The following is a 24426-nucleotide window of genomic DNA, read 5'->3' on the forward strand; positions in this document are numbered from 1 at the left end:
CCACTTCAGGTCGCAGACATGCGGCCGGCGGGTCTCGTAGATGAACTTCCGTGCTACGGTAACCTTTCACGTAACAGTCACTTTAATCCGTCAACCATGGCGCATACTTCGGATGATTAACACGGTCCGCAGACGTCTGCGTCATATTACTTCTAGTAATGCGTCCGCTGTATTAAAGTGCACGAGACGCACGTTGTCGTTTCTAGGCAACCGGTCGAAGTAAAAGTAAATAGGTCGCGCAAGAGATCGAAAAAAAAAAAAAAAAAAAAAAAAAAAAGAAAGAAAGTCGCTTAAAGAGCTCGCTCGTTTGCTTTCCAGCCGAAACTAGCGAGCATGAAATAAGCTTTCCGAGGCATCGTTTATATATTTTTACCCGTTTTGTTTTGCTTTTTTCCTAGAAATTTCACTCGCGAATTACTTCCGGACATTCGCTCTTTATTGCATTCATCAGATTTACCAAAGGATCCTCGAGATCAAAATATCGAGTTTTTCTGCGCCTGCGAAGTGGTTTTCTCTGCAACACTGAGACTGACACTGAGCCTAAAATTAGTCTCCAGAATTCGAGATGAAATAAAATAAAATAAACAAAAAAAAACATCGTGGTCTACGAAAAACTTAAACATTGCGATACTTGTATTTCCAGTCGTTTAATCAATAATTCCACACAAAACCAAACACGCAACCAAGAACGGGTCCTCCAAAGACAATCCGTGTTCATACCCGATGCATTCTTCGTGATTCGAGAGTCCACAAACGTTTTCAAAGTTAAACGCGACCTCCTTAACCAACGATTCTAAGATCGGTATTTTTGTTAGCACTTTCTTGGTAAGCAGCCTGTAACGATGTTGTTCAGTATGAAAATTAAAATTCATCGCTTCGGTAAAGAAATTCTGTTCTGCCATTAAAGAAAATTTTAGCAATCAGTTTGAAGACACGCCATTAAAAATCGAAGGCTTCATACACACTTACGTGCTAAATAGCCAAGGTGGTCCCACAGCTAGTTTGTCAATTAGGAACTTGCCCATTTGTGTTCATACAAGATTTTTTCCCCTTTTAGTTGTGTCAATACTCTTTTAGAAATTTAGAAACGCACTTGTTTTCCTTAAAACACTTTACTCATTAATTCCTCTTGTAAAGTGGTTCCTGTCGAGTTTCTTGTAAACTGCCATCATCCATCTTATTCCGTACTCTGGATTAAAAGCCAAATGATAACATCGTAATTATTATTATTATTACGCGACACGTCCAAGGACTTATTACGGAAGAGAAATTCCACTGTACTCACACCTCTCCTTCTTCTCAAATCCTCCAGCTACACTTTCCATCTCCACTACTTAATTCTCTAACTACCCACAACGCCATCCACTACCCACCACCACCAATTGCATTTTTTTTGTCCGTAAATTGCGTGTGTTCTCATGGTGGCCGATTTGCCTGCATGAGTGATGAAGGACCCGAGTTTCCGGGAGAAAAATCCACGCTACCTCTGCATGAGATCGGCTAACTCCCCTTCGTTCGTTGAAAAATCTCATATAAAGATTCCTCCGTTATGACGTCTTTCCCAGTCGAAGGGCACAACGTCCGTTGTTCTTCCAATTGCGCTACGGAGGAATCAATCCTCTACAACTGACCTCAACTGCGCAAATATCAGCACGGTTTTGGAGATGTAAAACAACTCCAGAAATCGGGCTATAAAAATGTTGGTACCAGTGAAAAAGAAAAAAAAAACACTTAACACAGAACAACATAGTTTTAACCGTCATATTGACAATTTGTATTATAAATGATAGAACCGGTTGAAGCGCGGATTCGGAATGGATTTTTATTTCGTCCTCTCTCGGCCCAAGCATCCAAGATTCTGTTGCTTTCTTGATATTTTATTGTATTTTATTTTGTAATGACATTTAAAAAAAATGAATGCACGTGGGAGAAGGGGGAAGTTAGACCATCCCTGCTCTGGAGACTATGCTGGATATTTAATGTCAGGTGGCCTCCAATAACCGGATAATTAAATTTCGAACCTATCATCTTGCCTGTTTGCGATTTTATTCCCTTAAACTCGCACCCTTCCCAGTATTGCAGATAAGCACACCGAGATATCACCTATACTGAAACGTATTTTCCGTGAAAAATAACTTTTTAAAAAGTATATTAATAAAGAAATGAAGTGTATTATTATTATGCAAATTAAGTTGGATATTGAATCCAACATTATTTCCAAGCCGAATATTTTTCGGAGGTTTTATTAGGTTTTCTTAGAGCAGCCGTTTGTGACTAATGAACACCTGAGTGTCAGAATTAATAAATGTCATTAGTCTCGACGATCTGTGTTCGACCCACAGATGGCGCACTACGTATATCTAAACAAAACTGGCTGATATTGTTTGTCATCTGTCAGCGGAGTTAGTGAGCTATTCCGGTACGCGATCGATGAGATCGCGTACGTACTCAGTATACTGCTGCCTACATCAGTCGTATACCTGCCACGTCACTCCGATTCCACTGTTTGTCTAGTGACGTCGCAGTGAGTTTGTGATCGTGATGACATCTCACCTCCCCCCCCCCCCCCCCCACACACACACTCGATGGAGCAAAGAGCATTTAAGATCATTCCATAGGCATTCGATTCGGATGGGATCAGGTGATTTAAGATCTGGAATCGCTAGCCATTCGATGTCCTCTGCATGCTCCCCAACCCAATAAGGAACTGATTGGAGGAGCATGGAGAATGCAGTATTAGTGTAACCAGCCGATAGGGACATATTCTGGACATGCTTTGGTCTTTCTTCCAACCGACAAAACATACTCTGATACCAGCTCCATCCGTCTGGACTATACAAACAAGGAGCCTATCGATCCGTGTAGTTGACGCGTTACTCGCAGCAGTGCATTGCGGCAGGAATCGCAAATCGTCGACCAGTACATCTTTTTCCGCTCCACTGGTGTCCGACGGGTGTGTGTGTGTGTTACATCATCACTTTCTACGATGACTTTCGGCGAGCTTATTCTAGATGTGGAATAACATACGAGTTCGAATGCGGGCATTGTTACCTAAGCCAATTACAAGTTTCCGCCCACCCGCATGTCGTACTGCTGCGTCAGCTGTTTCATAAGCGGTATTGCATCATTACTTCACCCCAAGCATCCATTGTCCTTTTCGGAGCCATTTGGTGCGCGAGTAACCACTGTGGACCGCAGTAACCAACTAGGTATGCCATACTGAAGAATCTCGACCCTCGGTGATCGTACCGTTTTCTCTTTTTGTTCTACGGCATGGTAAAATGCACCGCGGTTATTACAAGTAGCTCTGTACTGCTGCAGGCAGCGCATGTTCCCCTCTGCATACAGAGATATATTTGTCTCCGACTATTTCATTAATCTGTCAGATCATGTGATGCGTGCTCACGTGGCATTCATTAGTCCAGCATGGAACAGAAGACAGTTTCTCCTGATTCTCATGAAGTACTGATCCACTTGTCAGAAAAAGTGCTCTCCTGAGACTGGAATAATTGGTCTAATTGGGGGGGGGGATTCCATAGATGATATCTACTGAACTCATGAATGTTTACTTGATCTCCATCTTCTAAATGTTTTTTTAGAAGATGGAGACGGAGCTTTTTACTGCGGTAAAACCTCGACGCGTTTCATCAGTAAAAGTAATGGCAATTACAGCTCAGTGCTAGTAATCATTCTTAATTACTTCGGAATGAAGTAACTGCTTATGCTTAAGATGGTGTGCTTCACCTTTTTACGACGAGTGTCTTTCTTGATATTCTTCATCACAACGGCACAGCCAGGAGGAACGTTGCATATGACAAAAGCAAAACCCACTCCGAAGGAAACCATATCACGAAAACACTTCCTTCGTTTGATAAAAAGCATACATTCTAGTGATGTACAGAGTTCGGTTTTGAGAGTTCATGGTTTGCTCCATTTTAAGGGGGTGTTTTTACCACTATAAAGCCACTCGAGGACCAATGTGCAATTTCATGAACAAAGAGCATTTTACTATTTTGTGTGTTTCGGTGGCTGCTCTCAATAAACGATAGTTCGCATTTCGATTCTACTTCGATTTGAGGGGGATTTGTTCATTCACGCTTGCATCATCTTACACACAGTGCATTTGCGTAATTACGATTAAGTGTGTGTGTGTGTGTGTGTGTGTGAGGGGAATAAGTTGAAGAGAGTCGAATATAATGTGTAATATCTGACGGGCTATTTGTTTACAGTAATAACGGTATAAAATTTCTAAAATTCTAAGAATCGGTTGCTCAAATTTCTCACCTATGAGCAGTGGCGGCTCGTGGCTTGAAATCGTGGGGGTGCTGCAACTTTCGAAATATACATACACACTGTAAGTGGAGTGTATCCGTGTTTGGATAAAATATCAAAAGTATGGTAAAAATTAAAAAAAAATTAAACATGAAAAATATTGATTATTGTCGATAAAATTATACAGTTTAGTGTAATTAAAATTACTTAAAAATAAAATCCATTCCTTTAATTGTAATTAAAAGGAATGGATTTACAATTTTTGGACACTACAATTAAATCCTTTAATTTTAATGTCCAAATATTTAAAGAGACGGAGTAAACACGATAAGCACTACAAACACTCTACTACTGGCGCAAACTGCATATTAACAACAGTGGAACTGCGCGACGGACAGTGCCGCATTACGCTAATAGCTCGCATCTCACTATGACGTGCATAGCAATATGACACTGCGGTAAACACAGTGCTGCTAGCGCCCTCCTAAGTGCTACAAGATGGATTTTTATTCTTTTTTATGCAAAATAAGAGAATTGTGTAGGATTGTTGATGATAAAATTAAATATTACACGCAAATAGAAATAAATTAATAAATGTTTTTATATATCGAGAAAAATTGGGGGGTGCTGCAGTTCCGCAGTGCCAATGCACGAGCCGCCCCTGCCTATCAGTTTGTATATCAATCAATATTCGTGTAGATTTCCGATTAAGTAAAAAAAAAAAAAAATTGGGTTAAAAGAAGAATTCTCACTTTAGATGTGAGGAGGAGTCGACTTAAAATTCCATTCCGACACTGCTTCGGGATGATTTTACAAGAATGTTTCGTCGTCGTTACGAAACCATTAGCAAGAAGGACCTCATACAGTATCGGGACTCCACCAAACATTCGGGGACGTTCATTTAGAATGGGTTTTAGTGATCAAAAATTCCGAAAGCTTTCGAGTGTTTTTCCTGTAAACTCTTGGATCGGAGAACCCCTGGTTCGAATCTCGTTTCTGGAAACTTTGTGGGAATCAACTGAAGAGGAGGAATCGCTCTCGCAGAATTTTCATCCCACAAAGCGAAAAAAAAAAGCCAGAAAGTACACGCAATGGATGGACGTAGGATGTTATTACGCAGACAGCCCTGAATGTCCTCTCATGACTTCATATAAAGTTCTTCCAATGCGGGGTCATGAGGACGCGGTGCGTCATTGAAGCCCGCGTGTTCGCTGGAAGATTAAATAAATTAATACGAAAGTTAACACGCAGTTATTAAATTCCTTAACACGCAAATTCCTTGGAAATCGAGTTTTAAATGTAGAATTGATTTTAATGCCACCATATTTTCTTTGGTGTTCTTGTAAGAGTTTTAAGACGAAACGTGAGGTGATTGCGAATGGTCACGGTATGATGTTCCAGGCAGGAACGAATTCCTTGCGAGGTACTGAGAATAGATGGGATTTAAATAGAAAGAATTTATCGAAATATTCGTGAAATGTTGGATTTAAGATGTGCGCTGAACTTCACCGAGATCTTCGCTAAATTTGAATCAAGAAAATGCGATTGAGTGAAAATTCTATAAAACGACGAAGTTCACTGCTTATCACGAAGCTTTCCTGACAACCCCTGGAAAACTTAATTCCTCGAGGTCAAGCATTTTTAACCCGCTTTCGAAGTGTTCGCACTTTCCCTTAGGCTGATTAAATTTGAAGTATTTCCTGTAAGACGCCATCTGGTGGTAAGAGCCGTTGCAAGTAATTAATCAGGGAACAGTTCTCAGTTGCTCTCCTTCTTATACGCCGATCCCTTTACCTTCATCCCCATTTTCCCTGCAACGAGAATAAAATTCTTCTCAAGACGTGATCATACGCTTTTCCAAAAACTTACGTTGATTGGACTTTTCCAGTGGACTCGATTTTTAGAAAGATGCTTCATACGGAGAAATGTTTTTAGTGCGTTCTTTGTTGCGGAACGTGCTCGCCTCCTCTCCTCAGTCGGTCGACTGCACTTCCGGGGAAGCTCTTAATCGCTCACAAGATTCTTTAAAGTGGATGAAGAATGCGTTTCCAAACTAACAGCAAGCTATTCCCGCGGGGGGGGGGGGGGACATTCTTCCTGAACGTGAGTTTGATCAATAGTTCCCGCTTGGTTGCTGTATGAGTGAAGATCTTGTCGAACTACTGTGGAATTTACGAATTACGAACGAAGAGAAAACCTAACGCGTGTTCTTGTGAATTTTTTTCATGATTAAAGAAAGTCGAATGTTGGGATATCAGACGTCAGTTTTTCAGTAACACTATTTTTAATCGACCTGCCGTAAATACAAAAACCCCTACAGAATGCTGGATTGAGCCTCCGTTTTAAGGTGTTCCTCGTTTAAGGAGCCTGTTGGTCTGCCACATAACAGGAGATTAAAAAGATTAAAAAATAATTCCAAGGAGTGGATCAGATATTTCACGCACGCTCCTTAATGAACTGTGGATATGATACTTTCTATTCAACTGAAGGAGTTCGATAACAATGTATTTCTTAGTTTGCACCCCACAAACAAAACATTTTTTTTCAGAATTTTAATTGCGTTCCGAACCTGAAAACACACTTCGTTATTTCTGTGAAAATTGGTCTGAAGAGCCACTTGTTTCCAAGCTCAGTCATGCCCTATCTCTCCCTTTAAAATGGTGCGCCTGTTACAAGGACGTGTGGGTCCGTTTCTGTAAATCGGGACTGAACAAATAAATAAAACAGCAGTTCTTTCTCGTACGCTAGTTTCTAATGCAAGAAGAAAAGAACATTTTCTAAGTTTCCTTTCGATTCCAGCACTAATAGGCTTTTTCGAAATGAATACAAAAGCGTTCTACGTCGAAATGTGATAATTCTCTGTCTGGCACTAAAATACTGACCACGCTCCAGCCTCTATTCAGGAAGTGGACAGGGTTGGGGGAGGGGGGGGGGGGAATATTTTTCTCGTTTTAAGCCGAAATACATGATGAACCACATCACTGCGTAACACAGCAAAAGTATAAAGTGCAAGCTAGCTGAAGATCTTCAGAAGATGTATTTCGTGCATGCATGCGAAGCTGCCATTTTGGATTATTTTCTTTTTTTTTAACGCTGTACGGATAAACAGAAATTGCTCTCCAACATGCGTTATGTTTGCGTTTTATTCCAAAACATTTTGAAAGAGTGGAAATGGTGCTCATACAAGCACGCTTGCGTGACCAACCGAGGAGAAAACAGCAGAAATGGGCATTTCAACGATGGCACTCGTTGCAGTTCAGACGTTTCTCAAGTGTTCGCGATGCTAAAGCAACGCCCCTGTACTGCTGCAACATCTCATGTATCGGAATAACAGCCAATGCATGAATATACATCAGGGGTCATCGAAAAGACCTCGGGGTTTCAAACTTTAATAAATTCTAAACAAACAACAGAACTTCGTTTGTTAGCCAATCTACAAAAGCTCTTGAAATTTAATGCTCATTTAATGCTTGCAAATTAATCCTTTTACTTCCGGTTTCACGTTTTTAAACTTTTCTGGGACCACAAGCGCAATAAAAGTTTCGCGAGGGTTTAATAATCGGCGCTGTTCTACAATCTCCTGCTCCAATACCGTGACTGTAACGACCACACGAAAACAACGTGAATAGCAGGCGAAGTAGCGATTCCAGAAACTAAAAATAAACTGCATTAAACTGAAGGGCCGCATCAGCAGTGAAAAGTATCAGTGAGAGCGAGTATCGCTTGTATTCCCTGCAAGGGGAGCTTCACTTCTTTTCGCCTACTGCGAATCGTTTCCGGTATGACCCATTCTTGTTGCAGACAGGCTTCTCTCTCTCTCTCTCTCGTACTCTCTTAACCCGGTTTTCTCATACTCCACAAAAAGAATTCCAGTGGTGTTCAAGTCGTGTAGACGAGAACCCGCTGGTCTCTGGATTGGGAAGCCAATCGGTTAGCACCCGGGAATCCCGAAGACCAAAATACTTCTGTAGGGTGCTTACCTGAGTCTCTCTCGAGAACAACAGCAGCTGCATTTTCTCTTACACTTCACATATGGGGAAAACAACTATTTTGACTGCAATACATCGAGAAAAAAGTACTGGTTCTCTTTCTTCGCAAAAAAAGAGAAGACGAATATCCTGCAGAAGTTCATATCACTCACTCCCGTAACCTCATTTAGATGTGCTGATATCCAAATTCCGAAGAATGACGATCAATAAACCTCGAAGGATGACTTCGCTTCCGACCAGACTGAACCAGCTCTCGTCCTCATCGATCCCACCCAACGTAAAAGTTGCAGATCGGACTCGTTTTGGAAGCTCCGCGACTGATTTCGTTTTCAGATGAACTCTGTGTGATCGCTGAATGAAAACACTTTCGATATCCAAGTCGAAAACTGTGAGGGGGGACTTTTTATGGACCACGTGAGCATTTGACATTCCATTCAGATGTTCTGTTGAAGCACGCATTGAACCTTCTTCTTTGAGCGCGTTACTCTCACCTGACGTTCAGTGCGGGTAAAATACGGAAAATCGCTGAACACGCGACGACAAACGCTGTTTTCAAGCGTATCGAATTTACAGATCTACTAAAATCGAAAAATGCCGACCTCCCCCGTTTTCTATGCACATTTCGCCGAAATTGGGTGTTTGGACAATAATATTAGTTTGGCGAACTCCATTAATTCTAGTTGTTGTTAGAGATGCCTCTAACAGCAACAAGGACTGTTTTCAGCAGTTGAGTTTCTACCCCCCCCCCCCAAAAAAATATTTCGCATTCTTCCGATACAACCCTCACCCATACTTTTTTCTTTCAATAACACGTTTTCGAAACATCTTCGGATTTTGTATTTCTGATCATCCGTAATTACTCGGGATCACTGCTGATCCCAATTTGGTCGGCTGCTAATCCGATTGTATCGACTTGATTGACGCGCTTTACTTCAGCGGCGCTCACAATTAGCTTACCGCTAATGTGGCTTCTAACTCTCCCTGTTGTCGCAATGCAAATACAAGATGCAATTAGTGCTTTGTTCATCAGCATTTCCTGAGTGCAAGGAATCAGCGTTACAACGAAAGTAACATCGTGACACTAAAACCTTTCTTATCGTCAGCCACGCAGTACTAAATTTACTTCCAGGTCACAGAATGCAGTGAGTTAAAGGAAAGTGATTAATGTAAAAGTAAGTAGCGAACTCCACAAGCAGCAACAGCATACTGGAAAACAAACTAGCAAGATATTATAACTGAATGAAGTGCAAACGATTGTTAAGGAGAACAGGCCAAAGGCAATAAGCAAAATTTTAAAAAATCCACTTTAATTAAACAGAAGAGACACTCGCGAAATAATTTGGAAATCTGACTGCGATGCATTCGAAGCCAACATATTTTCCTTCTCGCTTAACAACAACATAAAAAGGAAAACAGTTGACAGGAGGTTTTTCTATCCCCCAATTAATTGCAGTGCGTGTTCTTCTCTGGAGGGTGAAGCTATTACAGTGCGGCCCTGTATTATGTTTAATGAGATCTCGAGGGAGCCTGTCAGTCGAAAGAGCGGAAAGATATCTTCCAGCCAATGTTATTTAATCAAAGATAAAAACTCCTCAAAGGATATATCCCCCCCCCCCCGCAGACAATGTTAGTGCGATATCAGGATAACGGAAAAGCTGACCACGAATTTTCTAGTACATTGTATACGCGATATCAAAAGCAGAATATGCAAATTTGTATTGGCTGCTGATTTCAAATGACAGAACAGAGCACACAGTTTGACGATGTTTCTCTCTTTCTCTCCAACAGCAATAAACGGGAAAAATTATTCAGCGCAGATCTCTAACGATGTGCTTCGGTTGAGTGAGTCGAGTCGGTGGTGTTGCCGAAAAACAACAAATGTCTATGTGGAGAATATATTTTGTCCGCACGAAGTGTTGTATGCGAAAGCAATATAAAAATGCTGTCTGGTGATTTTTTATTCTCCGACGGGTGATTGTTTTGGGTGTTGGGGACGGAGTCTCAATAGCGAGAGAAGCGAGACTGCCCCCACTTAAAGAACAAAGCGCATTTTGTGATATAAGAATGATCTGATATGCAAATAGCGTGAGTCTTGTCTGAAAACCTTGACATGAAATTTTGGCGAGTAAGGAAGAAGTTGGATAAAAATATTGCACGTGATTTGGTCGAACATAAGGAAACAAAAATTGACTTCAGATATTCGCACTGCTAGCATTTTATAACAGCAGTGTAGTTTTGGACCGGAACAGCACTGATTAAAGGAAATAGATTTCGAATTTGAGAGAGAGAAAAATAAACCATAAATGAGGATTTTTTTTAATCACGAAAAAATTCCTAATTAGGAAATCATTACTTGCTGATGCGGGAAATGATTTTGGATGGAAACAGAAAATTGCACAAAGAACGTTCGAGGGAAGCCCTTTCACTGTGAAAGGAAACTCTCAGAGACTTGGATCGATTTAACGTACAACCAAAAAGGACCAACGCTCACAAGAAGTAACAAAATCTTTCTGTCAAAGGGTCACTACGGCTGAGTTTGTTGGTTTGATTGGAATGACGATCAAGCAACTGCGGCTGTGTGAGATAGACGTATCTGTTAAATGCATCGATGCATCTGTGAAACGAATGTTTTTCCAGCTGTTTTGCTGAGCAAACATTCCCGGATGAGAAAGGGCTGTTCTGCTTCGAGCTAAATTCTAAAGCAAAGGAATGCTTTAAATCAGTGTTTTACTGCGTCCCTAATGAAAGTATGAACCACAGTGTCTTCGTAGATGTCATCTTGACTGATATTCAGCCAACATGACCTCTAAGACAATTATATAAGAGCATGCTCGCCTTTTAGACAAATTCATTTGCATGCAAATGAAAAAAATGCACTAAACTAATCTATTGGCCACGTTTCTGAGAGAGAATGCGAGCAAACCCTGGTCAGTACGAACAGTTTGAAACCGTGACAACATCTCCAAGCCAGTAGTCGCAAGCCTCGAGGGATTTTGAATTGTATTTAAAACGTCTACTGGTTAGCACTCGCACATGCGCACCAATGATTTGTGGAAAGGAAGGTGTTAAAATTTGCACACAGAAAACTCAAAACTTAAAAAAAGAAAATTCTTCGAAGGTCGTTCGTTTCCATTTATTAGTTGTTGAATGCTTTTCTTTGTGTTATAAAATACAAATTTACAAAACGTGTCAAGCGTTGATTCTTTAGTTGGAGCTGAGAAGGCAGCCTATTAATGCGTTCAAACGAAGGCATGACATGCACATTTGCTGTTTCTATGAAATAACCGTTAAGCCATCAGAAATGCAAATTCGGAAACAAACCGTAACGTACATTTACTTGCGGAGAATCCCGTAATATCGCCGAAGTCAAATGAGGGGATTGAGCAAGTGGATCTTATCTCACTAAAGCAAACACAAGAAAGAAATTCGTTCATTAAAGTAATCCGCAAATTACAGCGAAGCACGCAGTCCAAAAACTTCGATGTTATTAGGCGCACGTGACGAGCACATTTTTACAACCGTGGTGGTGGCGTTGCGAATTATAATATGGAATATCCGGGGGGGGGGCTGAAAAGTTCTGATAAACACCTCGATTCGTTCGTGGTGATTATCACAACTTTTCGGCACACCCTCGTAGTGAACGCTGAGTGGCACCGTACACATTCGTGCGAACTCCGTCGCTCTGAAATTAAGAAAACAAACAAGTGCAAAAATAAGCACCACTTTTAATGCACTGAATTACAAATAACTTTGTTGGAATGAAAGAAATACGTTTTAAAAACAGCGAAATCAACTGCGGCGTGTAAAGAGGAAGGAGAGGGAAGACTTTCTTTATCTCTTATTAGCTAAAAGACGTGGTAAAAATCTTCACGAAGAGAGCATCATATTTAAATCGAATTCAAGAGGGAGGAGATTCGTTTTCTCACTTAAAACAGTTCACGAGAGAGAATTCCGTATAAACAACGACAGAAAGTTTCACTAATGAGAACGAATATTTCGCAGTGACACTAGAGCATCATCAGGCAAAAAGTGCGATACCGAGTCCGCTTGCTGAAAAAGAAAGCTTCGTATTATTCTTTGCAGAAATAAGTGGCTTCTTACGAGGTCTGCAACCTTGTTCTTCGAATACCGTCTAACGTTCCAAATATGTACATTTAGTCCGTAATTCTTCGTTCATAGCTGTGCCACTCTTTTGCGTATCTAGCTCTGATACCCTTTTGATAAGTTGAAACTCTCCTCTGGTTACAACTTTGGGTGCGTTTGCATGCCTGGACACAGCGTTTACTCTTCTCGTGCTCTTAAAATACCGAAAGGACAGCAGCAATAAAATTTGTCTGATTAATAACGAAACAAACTATTTTACAAATTTAGGGGCAGATGATTTTCACCATTTGGTGTAAGACCACTTGCCTTGGTGGAGACTTGAAGTTGCCTGAAAGTTCCACGCTCGTCTTTAGAGCAGCATTTCAGGCGCATTCAATCCTACTCAAAGGTTTGTGACCTTTCGTGAGTAGGATTCACAGGAAAATTACACTTTGATAAGCTGGAAGCCGTTTGAGAATGCTAGTAAAGGGCCTCCGTAATCCCTTATATCTACTCCACTAAGACGCCTTCCTTCATAGTCTTTCCGCCGCTTCTTCAGAGTGACTTCAGCGCATGCATTCCACATTCATTAACTTCACAAATCTAGATGGTTTCGGCCTCAACGTTGTTCATTCCCATCTTCAATCCACAAAAGCGCCCCCGCTTTTCCTAAATGAATTCAAATTTCAACTTCTTCAAGCGCCACTCGTCTCACTTTCCCATTTACACTTCCTTTGACTCTTTTCGTGCGACATTTATGTGTATGTTCGCTCTGATATGCTATCACAGTTTCCTACGATTTTCTTTCGCAAAGTACACATCCGGCCATTGAATTAGAAACATTTATGCAGACAAACGTCACTTACGCAGCGTACATGCAAAGTACTTTGTTACCTGCATCATCACGTGTTCTAGGCAACTATTTAAGAATGTTGCTCTTCAGTAATCGTCCATAGCGTTGATCACAATGGAAAAAAACAAAAGGTCTTTCGGAGTTCGATAAAATGCTTATTGCGGGGACTCATCTGGCTGGAGCAATGATTTTGAAAACAGCAGAGATGACTGGGAAAATATCTCACATTGCTTGTCTAAGAGGTGTCACCTGTGGTCCTAAGCCAGTCTGTCGGAAATGAGATCGCCTAAGAAGGCGTACAGACAAACAGGCGCAGCCATTGACCGAAACATTCAATAAAGGCTGTTTCCGAAAGCCACTGATTTCTGAAAGGAAAGTTCGTCTCCAGTGGTGTGAAGAACATCGTGATTGAAGACCGAAAAAAAAAAGTCGTGTTCCGACGAGTTACGCTATACCTTGTTCTGTACCCACGATAGGCAGAGAGATTGCCGGAGTCCCACGAAGCAATGGACCCCGCATACCTCGTAAACACAACAAGGTTCCGGAAGTGGTGTGGAACATGTTCTGTTGGTGCCGAATGGATACTGCTGGAGGGTCAGGCGTCCTCCAAGGAACACCTGAACATTGTTTGCCGATCATGTCCATCCTGCAATGTTGACTTTTTATCCAGCAGGTGGCGGTTGTTTTAAGAACGATAATGCTGCTGTCCATCGCGCAAGAATTGTTCAGCATGACAGCGACTTCCATCAACGTCATCTCTGCCACCACAAAGTCCGGATTGGAATCCCATACAGATCCGGGAACAAAGTCCTCTCCGTCAAATCCGAGCCAGTTAAAGGGCGAACACGGTATGTCTGTAGACGTAGTTGCAATCGAACACCTTGCGGAATCAATGCGAAAAACCGTAAATGTGACGCAATTCGGGCTAAAGGAAGTCCAACGCGGTTTTAAATAAAAGTTTCTTATTTAGTGGCCGGCATGTGCGTCTCTTCACAACTCATTGGATTAAATTAATTTGCTATTTCTCTCTATCCTTCTAATGAAGGCAATTCAGATTTTTCATGCCTCTTAATTGGTTTCTTTCTTTTATTGATAGCCGAGGTATTTCTTGTGATCAATAATTCTACACAAACTGTTTACTTTCACGCTCGAAAACACTCAACTGACACTTCTAAGTATACTGAAGAGATTAGACTTGACTATTCGTCCTTCGAGTAGTTCATATCACAATTCAGTGATGTGAACTGAATTGTGATATTTTTTGATTTCTATGCCTCATTTCCTCACATTTGCACTGAAAACATTACAGAAAGAAATAGTATTTAGTATTTATAAACATTAATTTCCCATTCCACTTTGATTCTTGACTCTACACCTTAACATCCAAAAAGCGCGTGATTTCAAAGAAAACCCGAAATCGTCCGTGATATTGATTGAAAATGAATTGGAGATTCCAAAATCAACTGTGCACAACATTTTAACCAAAAGTTTGGGCCTTCGTAAGTTGAATTCGCGATTTGTTCCCCACAAGTTGACCGACGACCAAAAAATGTATCGAATTGAACACTGTAAGGACCTCATTCGAACCGCGTGAGGACTCAAACTTCCTTTAAACAATCGTTACTGGTGACGAAACGTTTAAAGGCGTGAGTGGAGCCAGAGTGTTGATTGGAGACCACCAGAAGAGGGGCATCAGAAAAAAAGTCGCTTGGAGAATTCAAAAGTAAAGACAATGCTGATTTGTTTCAACGATTCGAAGGGTACTATCCACAAAGAATTCGTCCGCCTGGCCAAACGGTCAATGGTGAGTTTTATCTAGAAATTTTTAAGCGATTGATAGCAAGAACTCGTCGCGTACGGCATGAATATCATGATGCAGGCAGCTGGTCACTTTTGCACGATAAGCACCATCTCATCGTTCGAACATTGTGAGACAGTTTTAAGCAAAAACCAAGTTTGTGTGTTGGATTACTCGCCGTATTCACCTGATTTAGCAGCCTGTGACTTCTTTCTCTTCCCCCGACTTCATTTGCCGATGAAAGGAAAGCGATACGACACCATTGAAAACGTTCAAGCGGCACTAACCACGACCCTCAACAGTATCCAAAAAAAAACGATTTAAAAAACTCATTTAACGAATTAATTGATTGTGCGAAACGCTGCATCGGAACTGAGGAGAGTATATTTATTGAAATAAATGACTTGATAATGATAATTGGCTTGTGTCTTATTTTCTATCAAAAGTTCGGTTTCTTTTTGGACAGAGGTGTATTATTCTTCTTGGTACACATCATGGCAGCATATAATTTATTTATTTATTCATCTGGAGTTCCTCCCCACCGTCCCTCATGGGGGCGTTAAGTATTTATGGCTGTAGATCTGTGTGTGTTCACCTGGCCGTTTTGCCTGGTTGCGGGATGAAAAACTCCAGATAAACTGAGGGAAAAAAACCTGCTGTCCACGCCCAAGACCGGCTAACTATGGCTGAGGAAGATCCTTCAGCTCCTCATGTCGGCGACGGGAAGCAACATATAATGAATACTGACAACCAGTTATGGCCTAACCCTTCTGGAGAGTTAAAAAGCGCCCTTAACCCTTAAAAAGCGCTCTAAGGTTGAAGTTAAACCATAACTTCAACCTTAGAGCGCTTTTTATGCGATTCCCAACCATGAAAGGTTAGAAATCCCATGGAAAAGGTAACTTTTTGTGATATTTTATTTTTATCTCATTCGAAAATTCTGCTTTAAAGACCAAATACGAAACTTTTTCAAGCCACCTCAATCCTCCAATAAGATAGGCGGTATACGGGAAGATGAAATTTATCTAAGACGATCATCCTACCTAAAAATATTCACATATGTCCACTCCTGTAGTAGGACTCAAACCCACAACCCGATAGCTAAATTATGACGCTATCCCCTCGGCCAACCAGGTTGGCAGATATCAGCTTAGTTCAGTTTTTAGCATTTGTTTTTAATGGAAACAGATCTCTAACTCATGGCGCGTGCACTGTTAACTGATTAGATGCGCAACTGAGGGATGGATGCGCATCTCAAAAGAAAATCATGGCAATGCTTCTTTGTTACCATGTTATGAGATTGGAATTTAAATATTATTCCAAATAGAAAAACTTTTTAAATTCCCCTCATTTTCCGTATCTTACGCCAAGCAAAACGTACTTCTGATCTGGCTGAGTTTATAAATGTTCATTTGCTATTTCATCGATGATCAAAGAAGCCAACATCACGAGACACCTGAATTTGGCATTGAATGAATGAAAGTGGAATGACTTTGCAGATGGTGACTGAAGAAGACGAACCAGTTAAATTACTGAGTGATCATTTTTCATGAATGTATCAGCCAGGTGAAGATATTGCAGTAATAGATATGAAAGGGGTTTAATGTGGAAGTAAGGATAGAGGAAGTCGAGGGTATTGCTGAATCTGAATAAAGCTATAGATTTGCACGGGATATTATATTCGTGTGTTACAGAAGTGTGCTAGAGAATTAGTAGTGCCTTTGACTAGCCTAGCTTGTTAAACCAGAGTCTCGCCTCCTTCCATTCCCTTGAGATTCTTGGGTAGAGTCTCTAGGGAACGGGAGGTGAAAATAGTTTTATTACATAAAGGAGGAGGTTCCAAGACAGAAGTAGCAAATTACAGACCAATCACCATCTCGGGAGTGGTGGTTGGAGAAGTTGGTTAAAGAGAAAATTCAGGAATGGGTGGATAGGAATGAGATATTGTATGGGGGGGGGGTAGCATGGATTTGTGAAGGGTAGATCGTGCTTCAGTAACTTATTTTTTATAAAGTGACATCTCAGTTGGAAAAAGGGAAGGACCTCACGGTGATACTGTTGACTTCACAAAAGCGTTTGACAGGATACGCATGGAATCCTGGTGTGTAAATTACATCAAATGAGTATGGACGTGAAGTTGATGATGTGGATAAGAGGGTAGTTGAAGGAAATACCAGATAATTTATACTGGTGCACAGTTCTGAAAGTCTGTGACTAGTGGAGTGCCACAGAGATCTGTACTTGGACTACTACTATTTAATTCGTTCATTAATGATACAAGAAATGATCTGAGGGGAAATATTCAGTTGTTTAAGATTATACAAAATTAGGTAGAGCAATAGTAATAAAGATGATTATGTGATCTTACAGGTTATAATGTGATAAAGATGATGATGTGATCTTTCTAATATCCCCCCAAAACCCCCTCCCCCCAAAACGATTTTTTTTTGGGGGGGGAGGTACATATTAGAAAAGTGGCTAAAACATTTCATGAATTACTTGGTTATTGAAGAACACTCTGACATGCAGAGGCAGGTTATTATTCCTCTTTATAAGGCCTCATCTGGATTACGCGCATAGATCTGGTCATGGCCCGGGTGTCTTGGTAATGCGAGCGAGGCGGAGGGGATTCAGGGGCGAGTAATGGTGGCAGGTCCATATGAGAAGGGATTGGAGACTTATTGGGTTACAGAGGCTGATTGATCAGCAAATAAAGTGGGGAATATAACAGACACATAAGTTTCTTAAGGGGAGGGTTATAGAATTGATGTGAGAAAATATTTTATTACATGAATAATGTGAAGAAAACTATTAGGTCATGCATGAAAATTGAGTAAGAATGTGGTTAGCAAGGGAGTGTAGACTAGATATTTTGCTTGGTCAGTGGGAAATAAGTGGAATAGGTTGCCAGAGTCGGCTGTGTGTACTTTGTCAGCAAATAATTTTAAGGCAAAAATTAGAGGTATCGATAAGGTGTTGATAATTAATAATTTTGAAATGGACCTCCTGTGATGAGTCTACGGACTCCATGGATGTGTGCCCACGTGTAATAATAATATTTTAACCGCATTGTCTATAGCATAATTCTTGTTTTAATCAATAATCAGTTGATTATGGGTGTAACTTCTCTAAGTGCTGTTTTATTTAGTTGTGTGTTATATACGATTAGAGTGACAGGAAGTGAGAAGCTGTTACGAGAAGCACCAAAACATTAGCAGAAATTTTATGCCCCGAAGGCATTTCCAAGCTCTTTCTCGTTTAAGAACACTTCATGTGAAAAAGAATATGCAATACTTCAAGGAAAGCTAATTAAAATAATTATAAAGATCAAATTCACTGACACGGGGGAAACTTAAATATTTTCTGAACAGACTTAATTTGGCATCTGAGCCAAGTTCCCCATTCTCGGGATAATATCTTGGAGTCTTTCAAGCTCGCTGTTTAGTTCGTGCCAATCATCCGATGCCACTGGGAGCGGTAAGGCAATAATGTTACTCTTGTTATGATCTCCTTCCCATTAGCAGACGTCACCCTCATCAAGCGGGTTAAAGGAGGAGTCGAGACGTTCCCTTAATCGCCTAGTACAAGAGAGAATTAATGCCATACAGTTGCTCGTCATGGGAGGGATTAGGAGCAAAATTCCTTTCTCGCCAAGATTATTATAAACAAAAAAAAAGAGAGAACTTCAAGGAACGAAGAGAGCACAAAAGCGGGGAACCAAAAGAGAACGATGAGACGTGCGTGTCTTGGATGCAGGATTAGTTAAAATCCAGGCATTAGCATGGAGAAAGTTTTCTTCCCACCTCACTACAAATATGCAGAAAATGTTTTCATGGAGAGAAATCGCCATTCACCGATGATACAAACCTATTTTTGCTGTTCGTTTCTTCGTACGAAAAACATTCCAAGATATTTGCCTATTTCACCTTCAGATGCGATGACTGTGAGCAATCTTTGCATTTTTCACCGTTGGTCATTTCTACATGCTTGTAAAACGAGGACAGGTTGTAACAACACACAAAACCTTGTGAATGCGCCTTTTCCCATTTCAAATTCAAGACTGCAGATTTCGACACGAGTATTACACGCTGATGTGACAGACTAGAATTTAGCCAACCTTAAATGACCACAGAGAAGTAAGAATGCTGTGTGTTTACTTAGTCCGTACCTCTGTTTCGACTTTTTCATATGAATGATTAGCTACGAAAAACGTTATGATACAGGTGTTCTGCACCGACACACTCCTGTTTATTTGCATACACAACCACCAATCAGTCGGTCAGCAATAAGACTTTCTATTGAAATAAAAAGAGTGTTCGCAGTTTATTAAACAGTGTGTAATGTGCAGTGGCGACGTGGTGTTAAAAATTGCAAACAATACAAAGAATGAATGCGATCACTTTGAACAAACACAGTTTCGTTGTTGTTGTCGTTATTATTTGTACTTAAATAAAAGGCATTCCAAGAATGTTAAAACATAGGAAACATGTAAAGTATTAAAATTGCTAAAACGTAATTTGCTGGGACTGGAACACACGAGTTAAAATCCTCATGCCAGTTTTATGACGAATGCAAACGCTGTGGGCAAAGCTACGCCGAAAATATTTGGACGTATAATTTAGGTGCAGCTAGTCTTTGTTGTATTTCTGGATGGAGTACGTCGCTTCTTTACAGACGCCGCCCATCTCACCAGAATTACAGTTGTTTTATTAGCTTGCATTTTGATGCAGTTATGCGAATCTAATTAAGAAATACTCTAGGAGATAAGAATTCAGAATTGTTAATGCCACTCGACCTCGCTCCTTTTAACTATAAGTTCGAGAAGCGTTATGCACTTTATGAAATTACTCTTGGCGTCTTTATACAATTCATGATTTATTCCTGTCATGTCGAAATGATCACGTGTGATTCTGTTGTGAGAAGAATTTATTCGCGCTGCATTTGAAAAGTTCCGTGTTTAGGAGAGCTGCAGGATGACGTCACCCACAGCACTCATGTGATCGAGAAAATATTTCGCGGAAGCGACGAACTCATGTTTAAAAAATGCACCATGTGGACCTGTTTGAAAATTTCTGTTTGTGCTGCTGTGTTCGCAGCCTCAAACGAAACAAGAAAAGGAAATTGATGTTTTCAGCCGAATATGCTCTTCTACGACGCTATTAACCAAATACGGAAAGACAGCATTTAAGTGCAGGAACAGTATTTAGATGAATTACCAAGTTATTCCAAATGCAGGCAAAGTACTTTCCTGTGGGAAAGAACGGAGCACTGCAAAAGATTCAGTTATTAACAGGGCTTACTCGAACAGTAGCAGGACGTGCGTGGAATAAATTGAGATCCTTTCGTATGAGCGAGAGAGAGGAGAGGAGAGAGCCGTTCAGTTCGGGTTAAGTAAGAGTGATTTTTAAGGAAGTGTTGTCAGCATGGACGTGATTCGAGCAGAATACAAACTGCATCAAGTGCCGAAGGGATCGCTTTCCTGAAGCGTGTTCAATCAACGCGCGGCTCGAAGATTTGTTCCTGTCAATACGTGTTCGGAACAGAAAAAAACGGCAGCTTAACGAGATGATATTAGAAAACACGCGGAAAATAAAGTTTACAAAGAAAGCAAACTCTTTTGCTATCAGGACGCAAGCCAAGTTATCCATTGAAGGTCTTGTAATGCTAAATCGAAACAACAACAAAAATTGATGAAACTAATTGAAGGAAAGACTAAATTCTACAAGTTTTGAGAAAGAAATTTTTGTAAACATTTCGTTTCGGAATATTATCAAATGAGAAATTTACTGAAAGTAGTCGAAGTTATTTAATCTCTGACTGCGGTTTTATAATTTCCCTTTTCTTCGTAAACGAGCGAGGAACATACAAGGATGTACGAGTGCAGCATGTATACGGCAGGAAAAAAGGCGAAGCAGCACTCTTCCTGTTGTGGTCAGGGTACCCTCATTGCTCACTCGTTCGTAACTGCTTCAAAAAAACAAATGACCTTTTCTGCATCGTAAGAAATTATTCAGTATAAACACGTCATCGGCAAAGAGAGAGAATATTGCAGTGTTACTTCGCATTTGTTGGAAAGGGAAAAGAAAAAGAACTTTACTGTTGTATATTGAATCCGAACAGCATCAGAACTCGAAACACTCTCTCTCTCTGCGACATTTCAAAGCCTTTTAAGAAGTTTCCACTGTCAGCACTTCTACGCCATTAATACCGAACTCTTTCGTATTTTCAAGGCACACAAAAGAAAGTCGTGAAATTCTGGCAATTCGTTTTCGAAACCGATTGAAAACGGAAATAAAGCACTAAAAAGTAATTGTAGCGCTTCATTTTCATGCCTAAGGGAAATCTCGTCCGCCAGTTAGAAGAGGGTGCGCTCTCTTAACTAGAAGCCTACTTCGCTAAAGAACGGTTCTGCCCAACAGAATCATAACACGAGATAAACATTAAGATGACGAATCAGCAGGATAAATAAATACTATCAATGAGCAAGTGCGATTTGGCATTCCAAACTTCTTTCTTTCACGATTGCTGAAAGCCATGCAAGAGAACAAATCCTGAATAACGCTTTCAAATTGAAGGAAGGAAAGCAGGCTCATTCAATCTTTCACTCATTCATTCACTTCCTAAAGGTTTGGGTTTTTCCTCTCTTCTCAATTACACAGAAAGCCTTCCTGACCTGACCTTTCAATAATTGGCATCGATTAGGAGCGGCGCAATTTCTTCTTTTTTCATTCGGATAAAAGCGGATAATTCACTTCCTCTTTCTACATTCGTCTTCTCGTTCAGTTAATAAAACGATGATTCTTATTATCCACAATTAACTTCCCACATTGCTTAATCTTCCGACTGTTCTCATATCCGCTGGTGGCATATTTCGCCTCATTCGCATGCCACACATAACGTCGTTCGGTTCACCATGGAAGGAATCGCGAAATATTCCGTCGCTGTTTGTGTGGAAAAAACACCACGGACACGTCTTTCCCCCCCGTTAGAGCACGATCTGCTCCAATGCAGTTCGGCAACGTTCTTCAAGCAGATTTAGACTGTTTTTAAAGCAGCGGTGCAAACGCATTTGCCACTGCGGAAATGAAAATGGTTTCCACCTTTCTTGCACGATACCTTAACCCTTACCTCCCTCGCTGTCTGTATCCATGGCGCCGTAAACAGTAAAACGGAATTCGCCGTGCATTTAAAAAACAACTTAACTAAGACGAGAAACAGGAAAAGAGCAAAACCTACCATGACTTCGCTTCATTTGCGATCCTTTAGGGCAGTAAAAATTCCTGCAGAAGTCATTTTGTGTCTGCTTTCACCTTGTTCTCCGACCGCGCACTAGTTATTGCTGACGGAAAGCAGCTGGCGGTTTGAGCATGCGCTGTACCGGCGTAAGCGCCATGCAATACGCGTTTGCATGGCTGTCGCATTCTGTCGTCCTCGGAGAAACGTCAATGCCACCGAAAAATATTCCGTTATGCAGAAGGCCTCCTGAACCCCCTTGCCTCAAAACACGTCCGATTTTGACGGAGGGAGCGTTAATAAAGCGAGAGCGCACGAAAATTATTAAGTTGGATTGTCATCACAGAAAAGGTCGCAGAAGAGGAGAAAGGACTCGGCGACAAGAAATGTGCTGTTAATTTCAGTCACATGTGGGCGTTAAGAATGCGGAAGATCGTAAATTGAAAATACCACGGTATTGAGCCATCTCTCCTCTCCGCCCCATTATCCGAGATGCAGTCAATGAAGGATGACTTCCGATGTTATATCGTGGCGCCATCTTCCGGCTATAGGAGGCTTAAAAGCAACGAACGATTCAATCAACTCGAAAAAGCAAATGGCAAGAAAGCAGACACTCAATCAAAACGAAGTATGTAGCCCTCCTCTTTGAAGTGATCGCATCCCAAAGAAAAAACAAAAAACACGAATGTCTTTATTCTTTCATTATTTGTTGGCAAAGAGAATCTCTTCGTCTGTTCAGAAAGAGAGCGATCTCCTCAAAAGTGAATCAGCATTTTAACGATCTCCGAGGCAGAATCCATTTTGCCTCAATGCAATAAGCGTATTGCAAGTGAAAACCGGAACTGCACGCTTTTCATGACCGATGCATTATTTCTGCCAAAATAATGCATCGGTCAGCGCTTGCTAGAAAAGTATTTTGAGAGTGGCAAGAAACTTTCTTTCCGAGCAGCACAATCGCAAACTCGCGATCAAATCTTCCCGCGTTTGCCGTGGTTGACGAAATTATCAGAGTGGGGTTTTAGAGAAACGCAGTTGGAAAAGAGTGCCTCTTTAGATTTAGGGGGCTGCTCCAACCACATTAAATTTGGTTTATACTGATAGGTTTGTCCTGTTAGTTCTCGAAACAGTTTGGCCCTTCTTAATTATAATCTCAGATTAAAATTAGAAAATATCGTTTCCTTACGGAAAGTTTTTTTTTTTTCTAGTAAAATGACTTCGTCTTAAGTTTTTGTTACGGTCTGCCTTCAGCAATGAGCTAACCGATCGCTACATCACTTGTATATTACGGCTTTATGCTAGCGGAGGGAGAATTGCTGCTAAATTACTTCCCCCCCCTTTGGGGGGAGAAGAAACAAACGTTAGGAAGGCAGTTGTTGGATCCGTGTGAGATTGAATTCCCTTTGCTCTCGATCCATCTTCAGGAATGAAAGTCCATCTAAGCTGTTGTTCGTATACGACAAAAAGCACACAAAAAGTAAAAAAAAAAATTCGCATTACTTGAAATACACTTAAAAAGAAAATTTAAATAGACAGACAGAAATATTCAAAAAAAAAAAAATCCAAAGGGAATAAACGAAGGAGGAAAACAATGGAAGTATATTGAAGGATGTTGACTAATTTTTATTTGATTTTCCTACTAAACCACTCGAGACGATTATTCTACAATTAAAAATCTGGTAGAGTGGAAGAAATGCAGTACAAACCACATTTGTTTACGAGGATTATGCATCTTGAGGAGGATCGTGTAAAGGTGGAAGAGAAAACTTAAGAACTCAACATCTTAGGGCATCTGTATAATTACATATTTTATTTCTTGTGATTTACAAACTGTCCGACTGCATGAAAAGCCAGAAAAAGTGTCGAATCCGTTTTAATTGCGCTCAATATTTAAATTTAAAACTCAAGTTGACGAGTGATTTTCTCTTAAATCACGCAAATAATTCTTGAAGACCAATTTACGCATTTTCATTGACGCGAATGACTTGACTGCAGGATTTACGCGCGAATTGGGTTATCCTTTGATGTCGGGACATTGAATAGGGTGCCAAATGTCACGGAAACCTCTCGAACTAATCCTTTTCGTTTTTGTTTTTTTTGTTTCTGAAGTAACAGTCATTAAGTAACACATCTTAATTTTGAGAAAGCAACTGATGTGTGCGTGCATATTTCCTGACGCGTGTGGAACCCAAGATATCTAC

At 40.6% G+C, this 24426-nt stretch overlaps 1 protein-coding gene across 1 annotated transcript in view; it reads right to left on the reverse strand.

Annotated features, from left to right (window-relative positions):
* The window catches only part of LOC150106179 (uncharacterized), a 46750-nt gene extending 24198 nt beyond the window's left edge, over positions 1 to 22552 (reverse strand). Inside the window, exon 1 of the mRNA XM_090392212.1 lies at positions 22232 to 22552. The gene's annotated coding sequence lies outside the window, so the exon portion shown is untranslated. The remainder of the gene's footprint in view (positions 1 to 22231) is intronic.
* Positions 22553 to 24426: the final 1874 nt, after the last annotated feature.

The sequence above is a fragment of the Typopeltis vanoorti genome, chromosome 5, assembly GCF_054136105.1.
Source record: "Typopeltis vanoorti isolate ZY-2024b chromosome 5, IOZ_Tvanoo_1.0, whole genome shotgun sequence".
In the NCBI taxonomy this organism is placed as follows: domain Eukaryota; kingdom Metazoa; phylum Arthropoda; class Arachnida; order Uropygi; family Thelyphonidae; genus Typopeltis; species Typopeltis vanoorti.